Here is a 21,440-nt window from a genome sequence, read left to right as displayed (position 1 = left end):
AGTGTAAATGATGGCCTAACTGCTTATGCTAATTGGTTTAATTTAAATAAATTATCTCTAAACTTAAAAAAATCTAATTTTATTATTTTTAGTGGAAAAAAATTATACCCTAAGGACTTAGCAAAAATCACAGTTGAATCTATTGAGTTGCCCCAAGTGTCAACTGTAAAGTTTTTAGGAGTTTTTGTTGACGAGAGTTTGAGTTGGAGGGAACAAGTTGATTATGTAAGTAGGAAAATGCATAAATCTACTGGAATAATAAGGAGGGTTAGGCATCTTATTACGACAGAGTGTCTTCTTACTCTTTATTATAGTTTAATTTATCCGTATCTCTCATATTGTAATATAGTTTGGGCGAGCACTTTTCCTACCACTCTTCATAAAAATTTTTCCCTTCAGAAACATTTTGTTAGGATTGCAACCCGATCCAATTCATATACCTCATCGGCTCCTCTATTTCAAAAACTTCAAGTTCTTACTGTTTATGATATCAACATTTCTCAAATTTGTGTCTTTATTTATAAAATATATTCAGGTGAAGGTAACATTCCAGAGCAATTTACAGGGTATTTTAAAGTTAATTCACAGGTTCACAGTTACTTAACTCGTCAATGTGCAGATTTTCATTTCCCTAAAATTCTTACTTGTAGAGGTCAATATTCTATACGATTTAGGGGTATTAAATTGTGGAATAATTTATTTCATTTAGCAGAAAAATGTTCTTCTTTAAAAAGTTATAAAAGATGTATAAAGAATAATTTTATTGCTGATTTGTAATTGTGTTTTTGTTTATTGAGGTTTTATGTATTTTATCTACTCTATATAGTTTTGATGTTTATTATTATTATTCTTTTTTAAATTTTATATTTTGTTCAGTTTTGTTGTTGTTTTGTTTAGGTGGAGGCTTTAAATAAGCCCCTCGGGTTTTTTGCCTCTCCCTGCACAATATATGGATTGTATTTTGTTTTTATTGTATATATTTTTGTATCTGTGCAAATAAACCAAATTAAAAATTAAAAAAAAATGCTAATTCTTAAATTATTGTGTAATTAATTAGATATTCTAAAAGCTATTAACAGCGTAAAAACATCTGGGTAGAGTGTTTGTGGGACAGTGATTCTGCTGGTTAATTAAATTAAATGCTATTAATGTATCTATTAATAACTTGTATTAATAAAATGCATATATTAATACATTCAGGGATTAATAATAATTTAAATTGATAAAGATGACATCTCCTATCAGATGTTCATATTATCAACAAATGTGTGTATGAGTATGAAGAAGTTTGTTTTAATCCAAATATAAAGGAACTAAGTATAATCTATAAGAATATTGCTTTAGCATAATGTTTTTTCTATATGAATATAACCAGTTATACGTATCGCTTAGTTTACCATTGTGTGTGAAAATTACCAGCATGCATTGCAGTCTGTTCAACAAGTACATTGTTAGGACATGCTAAGGGAGGGTCGGGACAAACGATGTACAGTCCCAGGAATGTGATCTTTATAAAATGATGTCATATGTTTCTATATGCACTGTTAAACCTTGCTGTAGATTTCTGGGTAAATAACTGTAAAATTGGCAGTATTTAGCTTTAACATCGGTGAAAGGTATTTTACTGTGATATGAGGTGCAGTTATGCTGCACTAATAATAAACTACAGTAAATTACTCTTTGCATCAATTAAGGAAAATAACTGTAATATTATCTGGTAAATTACTGTCACACACACATCCACAGGTGCAGGTGTCTCCAATTTGCCTTGATAAACTTGTTTGTTTACTCATGCTGTGTTGAACAATATAATTGTGGATTTGTATGTTTAAAAGCTAAAAATGAGTAAGTAAACTGTGTCTGTGAGTGTCTTTAAAACACCTAAAGTTAAAGGCGGAGTCCACGATGTTTGAAAAACGCGTTGGAAAAGGAGACGGCCCGACTACCAAAACACACTTATAGCCAATCAAATCAAATCAAATGCTTTGTTGCGTATGTGTAGGGCGGGTCTATCAACAGAAAGTCCAGATTCTATTGGGCTAGGGGCGTGTTTGTTTAGGTGATTTCAAATATCAACATTGGCTTTCAAACATCATGGACTCCGCCTTTAAGGTTCCAAATAGCTTCCTGATTAGCCAGGTTTTAGCATCTCCTATCAACGTTAACCCTTGTGCATTGTTCAAATTCTCTGCCTTTCCGTGTTGTTCATGTTCATGGCCAAAAAATGCCACTAAATGAAACTGTTGTAAAAAATTATCAGATTAATATAAAAATATATATATTAATCTGTTAATCAACCTCTATGCTGATCAAAATTACCAAACATTTACAAAAATTCCATGATGGTAACTCTTTAATTGCCAAGTTTATAGGTGAACTTCCCAAATAAGTATTTGGGAAAAAACACAAAATGACTTATTTTCAATATAAAAAGTGATTTTGGACTGGATTTTTAAAAAAAAACCCTGCAGTCTTGGGCATTTCAACAATTAGAAAACACATTGGCTTTGATGAATTTTTAGTTTTTGTGTAGCATCAGGTTTAATTTTTTTCTTCCTCATTTGTATGGTTTGTGGTCATTTTTGCCCCATTGACTTCCATTATATCAAAAAAATTTTATTGCAAAGCCATGACACCTTATTATCATGCATTTTTGATTGATGGTGGTTTTTCCTTTTGCAAAAAGGTAAAATTTGTTATTTTTACTGTTGATCACCATGTGGCAAAAAACAGAGTTTCTTTTTTGAGGAAACTCTGAGGGTCAACGGTGACAACAGAGATCTTTTTTATTTTGAGGGTGGGATTTGACATGTTTTTGTCTTAAAAGAATTTGTCTATTACACTGAAAGTAAACCACACAATTTGCCATATGTGGTGCAATTGCATAACCTGAATGTTATTTGATTGCATTGTTTTGGAGTATGATTTTGTTAGTTTTGGTTTAACTGTCATGCAGTGGCAATTTTCTTTGTTTCTATTATTGCTTTTTGTTATCTTATCTTATTTTGCCAATTCTACAGAAAATTTGTTCTGTTTAGTTTAAATACAAACCATATGTTTCTGTATGTTACAAAGCTGACTACAAAATTCATAAAAGTTGTGTTCTTCTGTGAAGATTATCTTCATGGACAAAACGTCTAAATGCCATCAACTTTTGTTAAGCACTTGCAATAATCCAAACGGGAAAAAATTAATGGGCTTTTTAGTACGGGAACCAGTGTCTCACTAATAGTCATCCCTGCGGCAATCTATTGACAGACAGCCTTCATCTTGGCGCTGTGATGTCATTACCCTTTGAGTAGGCGTTTTAGGTATTATGCACTCACACGCATATGAATTTCACTGTAAAGAAAAGTCTTTTGTGACCGCACCTTAAAACTGAACTCACGGATTAACTCTTTCTCTTACGCTGCTTTAAACACCATCCTGAATCATTGATATCTGTCAAAACGTTTACTACACTGTAAAGAAATGCACCATTTTTGTCAAATCAACAGCTATTTTTATGCTACTTTAACTTAAAAAATTTAGTTTAACAACTTTAACTAGTTTTATAAGTTATATTAACTATTCACAGGTCAAAATGTAAAATACTACAGTATATTGAATTGACTTGCAAAACCAAGCATTTAAACTTTATGCTGCATTTTTTTACAGTGAAATGACACACGACTAAATGAAACAAAGCGCAGAGATCGTCTGTTTAAAAGCTCACAAGTCACAATATTTAAAAAAAAAAAATTCTCAGAATCCTCTTTCAGTTGTTCTGATCCCTCACATTACATTTACTACTGTCTATGAATTTTTATCACAACATTTGCTTTATAAATATATCTCTTTCTTTCAAATCATTAACAAGTGTCACAAAGAGATCTTAGTAAAGTTACATCTGTATTTGCACATAGTGAAATCTTGCATATGGTTTTATGTTAATAGATCCAAGCGAAATGTATAGATCTCACTATGGATATGGCTTGCAGATGTTAAGAGTCCATACTCAAATATCAACTATGTTGTAAGATAAGCCACAATACAGATACAGAAATGAATGAGAAAACAGCAGGCAGGAGACAATGTGATGTAAAAAAAATAAAATAAAGATGTTTTTTGAATTATCTTAGTTGCATTCAATGCTCAGTTTAGCTTTGTTGATGGTCTGACTTCGTCTGACTACAAACAGGTTTAGCAGGTAGTATTACCAAACACTGGCAGTGGAAATTGGCGGTTTGACAACATTCTCGTGACGTTAATAAACACCTTGAAATGATGGCCATGTAGGACCTGTATCTACTTGTAAAGACAATACAGTGCCAATATAAGATTTTAACAATATTAAGAAAAATAATGTATAATGGAATAACTATATGATAAAAATGAAATTATAAAACGGGCAGTTCTGGTTCTTCATTCTGATTGGTTGAAACACGTTCTAAGCCGTGATAAAACACCCCGGTAACACCACGGTTCAGACCGCATTACATAAGTATCACTGTGCCACTATTGCTGCGTACTGATTTATGAAAATAAACACTACAGTCTTTAATCATATTTTCAATTTTACTACAATTGCACAATTAATGGCGATATCCAGATAAATGACAATAAATATTGTTGAGTCATCTCGTCGATAAAGAGAATACGTTGTCTGAGGAGTTTCTAACTCAAGTTCATACGTCCGCTATTATCCACTAGATGGCGATCTTACCCAACTTAAACACTGACGCGTTCACTCAACACTGAAAACACAGCGTGTAAGTTTTGATGGCTTTGAATCTGATCTCTTACATAAGTTCTTCACAAAAATGGAATTATCCGATTTGAGAGGTGATAAGAGAACAAATGGTTGGATGAAATTTTTTTTTTTTTTGAAAGCGGACGGTCTGTTCTTTCATTTGATATTTTATGTTTATTTAAAGAAATTAAATTAAAACTGGGTGGCAACTTAAAAAAAAAAACGCTGACTGGGAAAGAGTTCAGCATGCTTCCAAGCATATTTGATCATCACTTCAACAGTTGCACGATATAAATGTTAATGTATGAATTAGATGAATGTTGGTTTATAAAATAAACACCACAGTCTTAAATCATATTTTCATTGTGTCTTTGCTGCGTCTGTGTTGTTTGAGAATTGCGCTCTGTTTCAGTCACACTTGGTTCTGAGGAACTACTTTGTTTGGCGGAAGAGTAATATTTGTACTAATATAATTACAACTTATTTGTGTTTTATTTTATAAAATCCCGCTAACGTTATGCATATGAAGTAACCGTTTTATAAATGCAATAACCCCCGCGAAGCAGTGGGGTTACAGTGCATTTTATAACAGCTAAGGGGCGTTGTTAGGCACGACCACTGCTTCTTGGGGCTTATTGCTTTAATATATCTTATAAACTAAATATATCAAAACTATAAAGAATAATGAAATTGAATTAAATGAAATGCAACACAGATTTATGTATTTTTTACATCTCTCAAATACACACAAATCAAATGTATGGTTTGATAATGATCAACCTCTATAGATTGGCCTGTTTAACATTGAGAATTTGTAAAGTCCTGGGCAAGATTGGACCCACAGTCACTATGGAACAATTTTTTGGGAAATGCAAGAATTTGTGAAATTGAAGAATAGGTGAAAACTGAAATGACTAACGTTGTTTGTACTCAAAAAAGTCAAAAGCAATCATGACTTAAATTTTGCATTTTGGATCCATAACTTAACTATCTTTGTTCATTCAACGTATTAACTTACATAAACCATAAACTTAAAAAATCAAGTGCAATTATAGGGATAGTTCACTTTAAAATGAAAATTCTGTCATCGTTCGCTCATCCTCATGTTGTTCTGGAACTGTGTGAATTTCTTTTTTCTGATGAGCACGGGGGAGGATGTTTTGAGAAATGATGGTAAACACACAGCAGTAAGTGACCATAGACTTCCATAGTGGGAATAAAAAATATGATGGCATTTAATGGGTACCGTTAAGATTTGTAAGTAAGCATATTATATAAATGACACGAACATGTAGTGAATCGTAAGTTAAAGGAATGTTCCATTTTCTTAAAAGAAAAATCCAGATAATTTACTCACCACCATGTCATCCAAAATGTTGATGTCTTTCTTTGTTCAGTCGAGAAGAAATTATGTTTTTTGAGGAAAACATTGCAGGATTTTTCTCATTTTAATGGACTTTAATAGAGCCCAACATTTAATACTTAACTCAACACATAACAGTTTTTTTCAACAGAGTTTCAAAGGACTATAAACGATCCCAAACGAGGCATAAAGTTCTTATCTAGCGAAACGATTGTCATTTTTGACAAGAAAAATAAAAAATATGCACTTTTAAACCACAACTTCTCGTCTAGATCCGGTCGTGATGCGCCAGCGTGACCCCACGCAATATTTCATGACGTCAAGAGGTCACAGAGGACGAACGCGAAACTACGCCGCAGTGTTTACAAGTGTGTTGAAAGAGGACCGTTCCTACGTTGTTGTATGTCAACTGATACTAATTAATGTCTTTGTGTCAGTTTATTGTTTACAATGGTCCGCAAATATGCGTTTTATATATGTAACACGTGACCTCTTTACGCATTTACGTTAGGTCGCGCTGGACCGGACCTAGACGAGAAATTGTGGTTTAAAAGTGCACATTTTTTATTTTTCTTGTCAAAAATGACAATCGTTTTGCCAGACAAGACCCTTATGCCTCGCCTGGGATCATTTACAGTCCTTTGAAACTCCGTTGAAAAAAACTGTTAAGTGTTGAGTTAAAGGAACAGTATGTAGGATTGTGGCAAAAACTGGTATTGCAATCACAAAACTTGTGGCTAAAAGTGGTACTGCAATCACACAACTGGTGGCCGATACACAAAATGACAACATAAACATCAGTTGAGGGCTGCAACTCCACTTTTTAAATGACAATATCGTGGCCAAACCACTGTTGTCAGTGATATAAGTATTTGAAATGAAAATGATTTCTTAATGTCTAGTGACATATCAGGGCCATTTTATGATTAATTGATATACATTTCTTACCTACTGTTCCTTTAAGTATTAAATGTTGGGCTCCATCAAAGTCCATCCAAACGAGAAAAATCCTGCAGCCCTCCTGAAAAAAACACAATTTCCTCTCGACCGAACAAAGAAAGACATCAACACCCCGGATGACATGGTGGTGAGTAAATTATTTGGATTTTTTTTTTTTAAGAAAATTGACTATTCCTTTAAACAGTGTTGTACAGTGTTGCATGACGTACTCGCTTCTCGCGCGGTAGTAACTCCTCCTTCTTAATTTTTTTGTACGTTATCGGAAAGAATCGGTAAAGCTAATCTTTCTTTTATAAATCTGATTAACTTGATAACCAGCGCGAGGGCGTGGATGTAATGAAGAGCTATTTATTTACATAATTTAAATTACTGTTAGTTTAAATGTACTTACATTAAACAACTATACATCATTAAAAAGTGTTTTGATTTAAGATTTAGTTTTTGACCTTTATTTTAATCTGAGAATCCTAGTAACAGTAATTTCTTCATTTTTGTCAGGCGTTATGAAAATGAAAAACGGTACATACCTTTAATTTGAAATATAACCCTCAGCCGCACTCATTAATAAAAATACTCCTCCGTGATCGTCATGAAAGCACTCGATAAAACAACATCTATCGGGGCTTTTAATTCAAAGTATGCATATTTGGAGAAATATTAATTAAATTTTATATGTTTACTTCAAATTTCTGCAGTGGGGCTAATATTTCACCCATTTTTATTGCAAAAATGGCGATATGAGCAAGCTGGAGTCTCTCGGAGTCTGCAGTCATTCACACTCAGTTTGTTTCATTCATACGTGAAGCCGGAGGGCGCTAAAGTCTGAAACTCTTTCATAAACTTTCATAGAAAGAATAAGACGTCAGTCAGCTCAGCAGCAGCTGTCAGTCAGACGTGAACTTGAACAGTGACCTGCAACGAGCGATCGCTGTTTTTATAATAACATGTAAATAAAGATGTTTTGATGTTTTAAAACCATGGAGACAATAAACACGATTAAGATTTTATATGGTTTGTCTGTATTTTTAACGCTATGTCTATTATTTTTATAACAGTACTGCAGTGCCGGCCTGAGCCTCTTGGGGGCCCTAAGCAGAATGTGTTTGGGGGCCCCCCTCCCACCCCGCGGACACAAATGTCACGCTCTAATGTTACATTATAAATGAATACAGTGAGGTTAAATAATGAAAAAAATCTATACTTAAATAAAATACTTTATTCTTCAATGTGTCATGTCATATTAACAGGCTATGGAATGTTAACATTGGCCAGCAAGAAAAACCTCATCTGCTGCATCATCAGCTGTGGAGGCACTGACACTTGATGAAACATCAGGGGCGGGTAGAGTTGGTTGTGCTCCAAAGTACTTCAACAGTGTTCCTGAAAAAAATAGCATTGGATAAGTGCATAGTTGATCGAGCAGAATGAGTTTATTTTGCTAATTTTTCATTACTTACACAACAAGCAATAAATAAATAAATAAATATGAGGATAGCACTGTTACATCACTACCCACCATATAAATAAGATTGAAGTCTATTTTCATCACAGAAATCTTCCTACCCAACATGGTATTGGTATATATTCTCATAAAGTCCAATACCATCTCTTACCAAAGATCTTAGACAGAGAGCGCATGTGCTTTGCCTATGAAGCTGGAACGTTACTGATGTTGGAACGTTCACTTCAACACATACAGCAATGCTAGCTAGGGGTGTGATGGATCACAAAACTCACGGTTCGGATCACATTATGGTTTTTGAGGCACAGATCTGATCATTTTTCGGATCAGCAGAATAAGGGGTTGGAAAAACTAATAAAAAATGAGGAAATTACTTACAAACATTTATAAAAAGAACAAAGTTGCACATTAAATAAGGGCTAAAATTAGCATTAGGTACAGAAATCAAATCAAATGAATCATAACACTTTATTGTATGAATTAAATATAATTATTCTTTATTAGAGCTACAGAAGTGATTTTCTCTTTGTCTTGGAAGGTTTGATTAACATTAATGACACAGATTTAAGTAGGTTAATTAAGGTTACTGTCTCTTTAAAGGAACACGCCCACATTTTGGGAATTTAGCTTATTCACCGTATCCCCCAGAGTTAGATAAGTCCATACATACCTCTCTCATCTCCGTGCGTGCTGTAACTCTGTCTGACGCAGCCCCCGCTAGCTTAGCTTAGCACAAAGACTGGAAATGCATGGCTCCAGCTAGTATACTGCTCCCTATAAGTGACAAAATAACGCGATCATTTTCCTATTTATGTGTTGTGATTTGTATAGTCAAACCGTGTACAAATAACAAGGTGATATGAGACACAGCGATCTTTTAACAGTATACATACTGAGAACTATATTCTCTGAAGACGAAGCACTGCCGCATGGGCGTAGTAATCTGCACGCACCACAAGAGAATCCCCTTCAGAGTAGCAGAGAAATCGTTCAGAGTTGTGAAAATCACTCCGCCCATGCGGCAGTGCTTCGTCTTCAGAGAATATAGTTCTCAGTATGTATTCTGTTAAAAGATCGCTGTGTCTCATATCACCTTGTTATTTGTACTCGGTTTGACTATACAAATCACAACACATAAATAGGAAAATGTTAGCGTTATTTTGTCACTTATTGGGAGCAGTATACTAGCTGGAGCCATGCATTTCCAGTCTTTGTGCTAAGCTAAGCTAAGCTAGCGGGGGCTGCGTCAGACAGAGTTACAGCACGCACGGAGATGAGAGAGGTATGTATGGACTTATCTAACTCTGGGGGATACGGTGAATAAGCTAAATTCCCAAAATGTGGGCGTGTTCCTTTAAGAGAAGCACGGACCTGGTTTCTGCCTAATCTATACATAAACCGCCCAAAGACATAAACAAATGTTTTTATTGGAAAAGAGTACTGTGGAGATCACTTTGTTTGTATGTGCCCTGTCAAGAACAGAAAGATTTTATGTTCGTCTCTCCATGTGTGCCCTACTAAGTGCACTTATACGCGGCGCGCTCACACAGACGGAAATACAGACGGCGGAGCATAAAAACGTTATGTTATTTTCAGTGCTCTATTCCTCAAATGTATGTTAATGGACTAGAGTATGACACAAAATAGCGTAACTCTCTATAAAGTTTAAAAATCAAGTGTTAGTGTTCTGATCTCTGAAGGGAGCTGGGCTGGACAATTTAAACCGCATGGGCATTGGGCATGCAGAATACTGCTCACTTTAGCGCCTTTTTGCGGGATAAATTGTTTAAAATCACTTGAAATGTTAACTTTTGCAAGCCTTTGAAACACGTGCAAATGATAAACTTTCGCTATTTGAGCGCATGCGAGCCGAACCGTGGGTCGATCACGGTCACGGATTAACGTCGATCTGTCACACCACTAACACAAATTAAACATAACGTTACTGTATATAATCATGCAAACATACCTTTATCTTGCTCTTTTTTTCCTCATCCTCGGTCCTTTTCTTTGTTCTCTTTTCGGCCCCAGAGGGATATATCCTTTTTTGTGACATGTCAAATGGCTCATCATTGTTTACAGTGAGTGACGACGTCGTGCACTTGCGCGCTGACGCGCAGGTGGCGCAGGTGTCTATGTTGCGCCTGACTAAAACGCTAGCACTACAGACACATAGTTGTCTGCAAATCAAAATTTTCTTGTCTTTAATTATTCATTTATAAATTCGTATTCATTCATTCATCCATTTATATTACCTGTTTAAGTTATTTAATTGTATAAAAAACTAGATATTAAAGTTTGAGGACAAACTTTATGTTGGCTTGAAAAAGTGTAGCCGGAACGTTTAAAACGGTTTGACAGAAGTTTAGTTTAGTAGGCTATCCGGCTGTTAGTATGTTTAAGTATGATGTTAGCATGATTAGCATGAAGCTAGCATGATGTAAGCATGATTAGCATGATGTTAGCATGATTAGCACAAAGCTAGCATGAAGCTAACATGATTAGCATGAAGCTAACATTTATTCTGTTGCTAGGGTACTAAGTTTGGTTGCTAAGGAGAAAATTGGTATCCCATAATGATCACCCTTCAAGCCACAAGTAAAACGGTCCCACCCCGTGTCTCTATGATGTTCTAAAGCAGAGATATTAGGCTTTGTTTATTCCGTTGCTAGGGTAATAAGTTTGGTTGCTAAGGAAAAAATTGGTATACAAAAATGATAACACTTCATGCCACAAGTAAAACGGTCCAACCCCCGTGTCTCTACGATGTTCTGAAGCAGAGATATAAGGCTTTGTTTATTCCGTTGCTAGGGTACTAAGTTTGGTTGCTAAGGAGAAAATTGGCATCCCATAATGATTAACCTTCAAGCCACAAGTAAAACGGTCCAACCCCCGTGTCTCTAAGATGTTCTGAAGCGGAGATATAAGGCTTTGTTTATTCCGTTGCTAGGGTACTAAGTTTGGTTGCTAAGGAGAAAATTGGTATCCCATAATGATCACCCTTCAAGCCACAAGAAAAACGGTCCCACCCCCGTGTCTCTATGATGTTCTGAAGCAGAGATATAAGGCTTTGTTTATTCCGTTGCTAGGGTACTAAGTTTGGTTGCTAGGGAGAAAATTGGCATCCCATAATGATCAACGTTCAAGCCACAAGTAAAACGGTCCAACCCCCGTGTCTCTAAGATGTTCTGAAGCAGAGATATAAGGCTTTGTTTATTCCGTTGCTAGGGTACTAAGTTTGGTTGCTAAGGAGACAATTGGCATCCCATAATGATCACACTTCAAGCCACAAGTAAAACGGTCCAACCCCCGTGTCTCTATGATGTTCTGTTGTGGAGATATAAGGCTCTGTTTGTTCAGTTGCTAGGGTACTAAGTTTGGTTGCTAGGGAGAAAATTGGCATCCCATAATAATCACACTTCAAGCCACAAGTAAAAAGGTCCAACCCCCGTGTCTCTAAGATGTTCTGAAGCGAAGATATAAGGCTTTGTTTATTCCGTTGCTAGGGTACTAAGTTTGGTTGCTAGGGAGAAAATTGGCATCCCATAATGATTACACTTCAAGCCACAAGTAAAACGGTCCAACCCCCATGTCTCTATGATATTCTGTTGTGGAGATATAAGGCTTTGTTTATTCCGTTGCTAGGGTACTAAGTTTGGTTGCTAGGGAGAAAATTGGCATCCCATAATGATCACATTTCAAGCCACAAGTAAAACGGTCCAACCCCCGTGTCTCTATGATGTTCTGTTGTGGAGATATAAGGCTTTGTTTGTTCAGTTGCTAGGGTACTAAGTTTGGTTGCTAGGGAGAAAATTGGCATCCCATAATGATCAACCTTCAAGCCACAAGTAAAACGGTCCAACCCCCGTTTCTCTAAGATGTTCTGAAGCGGAGATATAAGGCTTTGTTTATTCCGTTGCTAGGGTACTAAGTTTGGTTGCTAGGGAGAAAATTGGCATCCCATAATGATCAACCTTCAAGCCACAAGTAAAACGGTCCACCCCCGTGTCTCTAAGATGTTCTGAAGCGGAGATATAAGGCTTTGTTTATTCCGTTGCTAGGGTACTAAGTTTGGTTGCTAGGGAGAAAATTGGCATCCCATAATGATAAACCTTCAAGCCACAAGTAAAACAGTCCAACCCCCGTGTCTCTATGATGTTCTGAAGCGGAGATATAAGGCTTTGTTTATTCCGTTGCTAGGGTACTAAGTTTGGTTGCTAGGGAGAAAATTGGCATCCCATAATGATCACACTTCAAGCCACAAGTAAAACGGCCCAACCCCCGTGTCTCTATGATGTTCTGAAGCGGAGATATAAGGCTTTGTTTATTCCGTTGCTAGGGTACTAAGTTTGGTTGCTAGGGAGAAAATTGGCATCCCATAATGATCACCCTTCAAGCCACAAGTAAAACGGTCCAACCCCCGTGTCTCTATGATGTTCTGAAGCGGAGATATAAGGCTTTGTTTATTCCGTTGCTAGGGTGCTCATATTTGGTTGCTAGGGGCGTGGCTTAATAACTCTGTAAGAATCCTGAGAGACTGATTGGATGCCTGGGTAAAATGAGCCCACCCCCATGTCTCTATGACAGTGTGATGCAAAGATATCAATCTGGGCATTTTATAATGGCAGTCTATGGGAGATGTTGCTAGGGTGCCCAAAATGGTTGCTAGGGGCGTGGCTTAATAGCTTTGGAGAGATCCTGAAAGACTGATTGGATGCCTGAGTAAAATGAGCCCACCCCCATATCTCTACGACACTCTAGAATGAAGATATTCCTTCTGGGACGTTTTTATTCCCTTATATGGACGTGTTTCCTGCCCCATTATAAGTCAATGGGGAAATTTGGGGGCCTCTTACACCCCAGGGGTACAGCTTACACCCCAATGTGATGTATGTTCTTACAGAGCCTGCCAGCCTCTTCAACTGTGATAAGCCACAAGTTTCTACAAATTTCTCGTTCGCAGCTATGACCCGTCAAAGTTGGTCGTAATGTTAAGTCAATGGAAATTTTGGGGTGTTTGAGCGCCCCGTTTAGGAATTCGGTAGGTCCCATCAGTTAGAAAAGTCATAGCATAAATCTACGTACCAGTCTTAAAAGTTTTGTAAAGTTTTGTGGGTGTAGCTTGAAAGCTCTAGGAGGAGTTACAGTCAGAAAAAGTGGGGATCAGAAGAAGAATAATAATAATAAGACTAGATAGGTACATTTCCTGAAGAAAATGTGAGTGGTGCTTGCCGTGGCAAAATTCTGGGGAACATATATGATCATACTCCAAGCCAAAAGTAAAACGATCCAACTTCCGTGTCTCTACGATGTTCTGATGCGGAGATATAAGGCTGTGTTTACTCTGTTGCTAGGGTACTGTATTTGGTTGCTAGGGAAAAAATTGCCATCCACTAGTGATTACCCGCCGAGTCACGAGTCAAACGGTCCAACCCCCGTGTCTGTACAATGTTCTGATGCGGAGATATAAGGCTTTGTTTACTCTGTTGCTAGGGTACTGTATTTGGTTGCTAGGGAAAAATTTGGCATCCCATAGTGATTACACACTGAGTCACGAGTCAAAGGGTCCAACCCCCGTGTCTCTACGATGTTCTGATGCTGAGATATAAGGCTTTGTTTACTCTGTTGCTAGGGTACTGTATTTGGTTGCTAGGGGAAAAATTGGCATCCACTGGTGATTACATGCCGAGTCACAAGTCCAACGGTCCAACCCCCGTGTCTCTACGATGTTCTGATGCGGAGATATAAGGCTTTGTTTACTCTGTTGCTAGGGTACTGTATTTGGTTGCTAGGGAAAAAATTGGCATCCCATAATGATTACACTCCGAGTCACGAGTCAAACAGTCCAACCCCCGTGTCTCTACGATGTTCTGATGCGGACATATAAGGCTTTGTTTACTCTGTTGCTAGGGTACTGTATTTGGTTGCTAGGGAAAAAATTGCCATCCACTAGTGATTACCCTCCAAGTCATGAGTCAAACGGTCCAACCCCCGTGTCTCTACGATGTTCTGATGCGGACATATAAGGCTTTGTTTAGTCTGTTGCTAGGGTACTGTATTTGGTTGCTAGGGAAAAAAATGGCATCCCATAATGATTACACTCTGAGTCACGAGTCAAACGGTCCAACCCCCGTGTCTCTACGATGTTCTGATGCGGAGATATAAGGCTTTGTTTACTCTGTTGCTAGGGTACTGTATTTGGTTGCTAGGGAAAAAATTGGCATCCCATAATGATTACACTCTGAGTCACGAGTCAAACGGTCCAACCCCCGTGTCTCTACGATTTTCGGATGCCGAGATATAACTGTTTGAATTTTATGTTGCTAGGGTGCTCAAAAGTGGTTGCTAGGGGCGTGGCTTAATATCTATGTAAGGATCCTGAGAGACTGATTGGATGCCTGAGTAAAATGAGCCCACCCCCATGTCTCTATGACACTGTGGTGCAAAGATATCCATCTGGGCATTTTATAATGGCAGTCTATGGAAGATGTTGCTAGGGTGCCCAAAATTGTTGCTAGGGGCGTGGCTTAATAGCTCTAGGATGATCCTGAGAGACTGATTGGATGCCCGAGTAAAATGAGCCCACCCACTTATCTCTACGACACTGTAAAGCAAAGATATCCCATCTGGAACTGTTTTATTCCCTTATATGGGCATGTTTCCTGCCCCATTATAAGTCAATGGGAATATTTGGGTGCCTCTTACACCCCAGGGGTACAACTTACACCCCAATGTCATGTATGTTCTTACAGAGCCTACCACCCTCTTCAAACAATGTAACCCACATGTTTCTACAAAATCCTCGAGCAGAGCTATGACCCGTCAAAGTTCGGCGCAATGTTAAGTCAATGGGATTTTTTGGGTGGTTTTTCGCCCCCCTTTCGGAAACCCTGCACCCGATCGCTTATAAAAGTCATAGCACACCTCTCCTCAATAATCCGGTCGATTTGAGCCCTCTTTCATGGGACTACGGCAAACCGTGCGGGACGAGTTACGCGCCGAAAAAGTGTCCAGACATAAGAATAATAATTATAATAAGTATGGGGAATAGTAATAGTGATGCCTTGCATAAATGCAAGCACCACTAATTAAGATGAAGAACAGTATGTTGGCTTTTTCAAAGCCAACATAATAAAAATTAAAAACGATTGGGGCGGGGGCCCCCTGGTGGCCAGCGGGGCCCTAAGCAGCCGCTTGGTTCGCTTATGCCTCGGGCCGGCCCTGCAGTACTGTATATTATAATGCTATGCTAAGCTAACAGCATAAATAACATAAAATTGTTTATTTTCGGTCTTATTTTATGATCCAAAGCCACATCAGATCACGCATGATTGTTTAAGCACTCGACTTTTGATGTTATAATGTGAGTTTTATTATAAATGCTTTTATTTGTAGTGTTTTGATGGTATGCTAAGCTAACGGACTAGCTGTTCTGTAAACATCTGCTGTCTGGAGATATGAGAGATGTGTTTCTAGGAATAATTTTGACTGGTAAAGCTTCTTTAAGGTAAGTTTCTTTTTGTAAGAAAGGACTTTAATAAAAAGAAAGTGAATTGAGACAAAAGGAGGAAATAAAACACTAAATAGAAATTATGAGCAATTATTATATTGTTTATAATAATAAAATAAACATTTAGACAGCCATATCCCGGATTAAAAGTTGTTAATGACTCATCCGGATGCTTATTTAATGAGTCTGTTTAAAACACGGAGCAATAGGACAATAAACTGAAAGGATGTTGTGAGATATAAATAAACAAACATTAGCTTAGCATTTTTGCTGTTTTCTCTAAATAAATTTACATGACATGGGTCTAAAAAACATTTCATAAAATACAGTTTAGAGGTATCATCTTCAGATTTAAAACAGAACATGGTCAGACCTGTGGCTTTAACTGCAGAGCATTTCTAGATTGTTCCAAGGCCAATTTCATTTAGATTTTCATAACAATATTTCATACATGTTTGGTGGAGTTTATAAAAAAGTATAATTTAAGCTCTCTATAACAACTTTTTTCATTATGACAGTAACTAATGTTCACCTCTTAATAAACTTCCAAGTGTCTGCTTTCAAATGAGACCAAACTTATGCTTTTAGTGCAAAGACTTTATAAACTGTATCTATTTTAGTTTGGCTATGACAGTTTTTGTGGGGGGGTTCAGAAAATGGAATGAGGGCTAACAGGTTAAACTAAAGACTCTTCGGAGATATAAAGGATGTAATACTACTCTATAGGTACTTCAGATTAACATCAGAAGTGCAGGAACAGCGTGTGTTATGTGAGCTTTAAGGTTTTTGGCTTATACATTAGATTAGACACATTAAATTTTATGAATTTGGAAATATAGAAACGGTTTCATAAACATTTATGGTTTTAAAAATATTTTGGAGCATCTAACCCCACCCTCACCCTACCCAATCACACTGAAAAAAATGGACTTAGTGGGTCTTTGAATTTAAATAAAATAAACATGTATATGCAACACAAAATATTTATATTCCTTGTGTAAACATAATTTAATTGATTAGGATTAAAATGTTTTGTTTGAATGTAAAATGAACACATTATTCTCACATTGATTAAAATTGATTGAATTGAATACTTAAAACAATAAAATTGGGTTTGGACACAAAACGGCACCTCCTGAGCAGCAGGGGCAGTATAGCTCATTGAGAAGGACATCGATTGCCATAAAAGAAGAATAAAGATCGTTTTTTTGGGCGCCAAAATGAAGACTAAGCACAGCAGTCACTGCCAGTCAGTCAGAAGAACTCTCTCAGACGGACACCACGTTATTAAAGTAAGTTATATTATTTATTTATGTTCGCTTCATACGTGATTAGGGGTGTAACGGTACGTGTATTCGAACCGGACCGTTTCGGTTCAGGGCTTTCGGCACGGTGCACACGTGCACCGAAAGGCCGAATGCATTTTGTGTGCGCCTGTGCGGAACATAATACGTGCGTTTCCGCACGAACATATTAAGTGGCGGAAGTCTCCGCGTTGAGCGCAAGTCTTCTGTCAAACATATAACATAATTCGGCCCGCAGAAAGATTTTTATTTACTTAGATGTATATCCGTTTGATTATTGATGTAAACGTTTACGTGTCGTATCTAAAAGCGCATGTTAAACGCGTGTCAACGCGCTGCTTTGTTCTTTCAAAAGTGCGTGAGAGGATGCGCGCCTTTCGTTGGTAAGCATTCATGAGACGCACTTTCTGTGACAGCGAGAATAAGGAATGCGTGATCAGATTTTTCATCTGCATATCACGTCAATCATATCATTGTGCCAATGCGATCAGCTGGTCGGGACAGAGAAGAGCTGTAACCCGGGATTACTCAGCTGTTACTCAGCTGCGGAGGGGTTCGTTACAGCTTACATTGACGACACAAGCAAAGATTAGGAGAAACGTGCAAAAGATCAAAGATGGCTAGGTATGCAACTCACTAATCTCAAAATGAAGGTATAATAAGTATATCATCATGTTGCTTGCTATGCAGTTACACATAGAGCAGTAATATTATTTTTATACAGAGATGGTACATAGCCAATTCAATACTGTGAGTTAAACAATCCAAAATAAATCAAAACAGAAAATTTTTGGTGGCAAAAATGTAGGCTAATAGTTCATAAATGTATTCAGGAATTGAATTTGTTAGTTCAAGGTTTTAGTAGAAAAAGTTTAAGAGAAGGTTAAGAAAAGAGTTACCTTCTGTTATAAAATAATGTAAAAAAGAACTTTGCAGTAGTATTTTATTTATTATTTTTTCATTTTATATATATTTTATATGTTATATTTTAATAAAAAGTGTTTAAAAAAGTGTAAACAAATTGTAAAAAAAAGTTTATAGTAATAAACAACCTGCAGTTTAATGTTTGCATTTCTCCCTTACTGTACCGAAAATGAACCGAACCGTGGCTTCAAAACCGGGGTTCGCACCGAACCGTGATTTTTGCGTACCGTTACACCCCTATACGTGATATATCTTCACTAGATAGACTATTTTTTTGTTTACAATATGTAGCCATTGCAATGACTTGTAGTAAATATTAGTTTGGAGGAGGTTGGTGGAGTAAGTCAGTCAAGCTCATAAAGAAAAACACAGCGTTTTAAAAACGTCAGCTGTTTAATGTTATTTTACGTTTGGTAGTTTTATCTGAGTTGAAAACTGTCAGCTTTGAGTTGACTTTTGAGGCACTTTTTACTCAGTTGTTCTATGGAAACCTGTCAGGACAAATAAAACGCTAACCAAAAGTTATTCTGTCCAGAGTAACGTTATCCATGTAAGTAATTTACCAGATGATATCAATTAACTACATTAATAATGACATTGCGTATGAAACAAACGGTCTGCTTAATCAGATGAACAGACCCGCGTCAGTTATTCATGACTTCGCTACGCCACGAGCAACACTTGATTCTATTAGAAAAAGCTTTTTTAAATGTCTCGCGTGACGTCTGGTATATTAACTGAAAAAAAATCGCTTTGAAGTGCCACACCTTAAAGCTGACGTTTTCAGAAGAGCACCTTGTTGTTTTAAGATCTCATTTTGTCCAAAATTGCGTCCTATGACTGATATAATAATTATTTCATTATTGCTCTGTGTATGTGTGGTCTTAATCATTTGAGGTTATGTGTTGATTTCACCTCTGAATACTTCCTCTTATAGGTCCATCATCCTTGCATGCGCTACACAGCATTGGTAAGTCATTTCTTTCACTTTTGTACTGCTGTTAGGAGCTAAATCTTATTTTTGTAACTAATATACAATTATTATTCTTTGACTCGCAGTACTCAAATATACAATGGTTGGTTAATTTGTTTTCAGATAAATGCTGAATTTGAAAGAATCACTACTGTCTAATGTTCCTGCGTGTCACCTGGACCTCCAATCCAAAAACCTGATGAAACTCTTCTATCAGAAAGGAGGACAGCTAGCAAAAAGGCTTCAAACAATTAATGATCAAATGACAGATGTAAGTAATATAGATTCATAGACATAAAATGTGTAAACCTTGTTGGAAGTACAGAACATTTAGTATGTTTTAGTTACAACATCTTTTGGCACACGGGTCATTAAAACACCTGGGAAGATTTAAAGGGGTAGTTCACCCAAAAATAAAAATTCTCATCACTTACTCCCTATCATGTTGTTACAAACCTCCACAAATGCCCCCGTTCCGATGAACACCAAGGAGGATACTTTGAGGAATGCCCGCAACCAAACCAACCATAAGCCCCATTCACTTCCATAGTGGGGAAAAATAATACTATTGAAGTGAATGGGGCTCATGAACAGTTTGGTTGCAAACATTTCTCAAAATAAATATCCTCCTTCATGTTAATCAGAACAAAGACATCCATACAGGTTTGCAACAACATGAGAGTGAGAAAATGAGAGAATTCACCTTTGCTGTGATTGTCAGGTATGGTAGCACACACTCGAAATGTGGCCTCTTTATTTAACTCATCCCAGTGTAGTGAACACACACACACACACACACACACACACACACACCCAGAGCAGTGGACAGTGCAGCTGCCTTGCTTTGTAACCCATATATTTGTAACCAATTGTAACATGCTGTGGCAATGCACATGGGTCTGTATACTTACATTTATATTTGTTTGCATTGTACTAATTTCCAATGACACTTTTATTGTAACAGTAACCTTTTTTCTGTTTCTTTAACTACATTTGTTTGTTTTGTACAGGGCATGGACGAAGTCAGCATCAGTGAGGTCATTTGAAGACACCAATGTTGGGATTTGTGCTCTCAAACAACATGCTTCTTGTGATGAAGAAGAGGATCTTTGTATAGTCCTGGAAGGCATGAAGGTGTTGCAACATCGTGCCATGTTGTTTGAGCTGATGTATGCCTTAAACCTGAGCTATCCTGATCTCCGCTTTATTTTTGAGGAAATCCAAAAGATTTTAATGGCTCTGCATTGAGAGTAACTTTAACGAACAGTTTCTTTCAGTGAAAGGATCAGAAAGACTGTGCTGCTCATTTTTGACTTTGTTTATCTGTTTTAAGTGTTTTCTCTTATTAATACATTAACCGTTTGCTGCTCAGAGTAGATTTTGGAAATGGTTGTTGTATTTTGTTTTTGTTGAATCTATGATTAACAGTTTATACAAATGCTGTAGCTCTGACTTTCTGAAGGATTGATATTTTCCAGTTTGTAAATCCATTTTAAAAATAATAGTACTTACTGTTTTGCATGTCTCTTTGGAATGCAGTGTTTGTGTTTTAGCACTTCTAAATCTACTGTGATAGTAACTATTTTAAACATTTGGGTCAGTTTCATCCTAATATAACGAGGGCCTAGTCATGAATTAATCTACAACCTGTTTGGGAAATTGCCCCTTTATGTATGTACTGCATGTGCTGATTGTTGTAATAGTTATTGACTGTTATTGAATTAATGTGTAGTGATTTAAATGAATTGATGATCTGAAAGCAGTGGTTTGCCTCAATATCACTAAACATTTGTACAAAACTCTTCACTTTTTATGCCAATGCAAATGTATTTTGTATTTAAAAAGAAATAAATAACATTTGGATAATTATGGGTGATTATTCTGGTGCCAGAGACAATGAAATTGCTTTAGAGTTACATAATCCCATAATATAAGCATTAAAAAAGCATGTTGGAATTACAGATGAAAATCTAGTCCCCTTACATAATTAAATTACTTAAACGTTACAAAATAAATGTGTTATAGTAAAGAGAAATATCACTTTGAGTCAACATATTTGTATTAGACTACTTAAAATAATTAAAATGTTTTGGTCTGACACATAAAAATTATTTGAGGAAAATTATTTTGGTTTTAAACAATCGGATCATGTGGGACCGATGTACACATTAAAATTACGTAAATTGAAAGGATTTTTTTTTTCAGTGCACTT

General features: G+C 36.7%; 2 long non-coding RNA genes across 2 annotated transcripts; one reads left to right on the top strand and one right to left on the bottom strand.

Moving 5' to 3' along the window:
- Window positions 1-8,251: 8,251 nt before the first annotated feature.
- On the bottom strand, window positions 8,252-10,742 carry LOC141367370 (uncharacterized). Its single transcript, XR_012371736.1, has 2 exons — window positions 10,487-10,742; window positions 8,252-8,435 (listed from the first exon to the last, which is right to left on the bottom strand). It is a non-coding gene; the product is annotated as an uncharacterized lncRNA (long non-coding RNA).
- Window positions 10,743-16,937: 6,195 nt separating this feature from the next.
- LOC129446408 (uncharacterized) lies at window positions 16,938-21,094 on the top strand. Its single transcript, XR_012371619.1, has 4 exons — window positions 16,938-17,319; window positions 19,193-19,225; window positions 19,352-19,499; window positions 20,239-21,094. It is a non-coding gene; the product is annotated as an uncharacterized lncRNA (long non-coding RNA).
- The last annotated feature ends 346 nt before the right edge of the window (window positions 21,095-21,440 follow it).

Source organism: Misgurnus anguillicaudatus, chromosome 10 (genome assembly GCF_027580225.2).
Source record: "Misgurnus anguillicaudatus chromosome 10, ASM2758022v2, whole genome shotgun sequence".
Lineage (NCBI taxonomy): Eukaryota > Metazoa > Chordata > Actinopteri > Cypriniformes > Cobitidae > Misgurnus > Misgurnus anguillicaudatus.
The sequence above is the reverse complement of the archived record's forward strand: the minus strand, read 5'-3'. Positions and strand labels throughout refer to the sequence as shown.